Below are 541 nucleotides of genomic sequence, written 5' to 3'. Positions count from 1 at the left end.
TTCTGCATGTACCTGGAGAGATCTCACCACCTTATGCCAGTTTTCACGACAAAATGTAAGAAACCACTAGAGAGACTCCCAGGGTTGTAACCTTAACCTTAAAACTGAAGCTAATGCTAATGCTACACCTAACGCTAATGCTAATGCTAACCCAGGCAGTCTAAGAAGTAACCATCGGTTTAGTCCTTCAGCTCAGAGGACAGAAGGACGACAGAAACTGAAACCTGGTTTCTGCATCTAAACATTTAATTTCATAGAAGATAAATATTAATCTCTTTTATTATTCAAATATTTAACAAACAAATAATTTTAATAATGCTAATTTATTTAAACAGGAAAAGTTTAATTTGATTTAATGTCTTTTTATAGTGTCTTTTATCTGGTTTTAACTATATGTGGCCTAATATGCTGCAAAATTAAAGTATTTATAACATATTAATATCAAATATTACATATAAACCATTATTAACTAATAAAATGTAAAATAATATTCATGTTTTAAAATCTGTTTTCACATTCAGTCTGGAAATTTATATTTTTA

Source organism: Poecilia latipinna, unplaced genomic scaffold, assembly GCF_001443285.1.
Source record: "Poecilia latipinna isolate Pla-1442-1.1 unplaced genomic scaffold, P_latipinna-1.0 Scaffold4326, whole genome shotgun sequence".
Taxonomy (NCBI): Eukaryota; Metazoa; Chordata; class Actinopteri; order Cyprinodontiformes; family Poeciliidae; genus Poecilia; species Poecilia latipinna.
The sequence above is the reverse complement of the archived record's forward strand: the minus strand, read 5'-3'. Positions refer to the sequence as shown.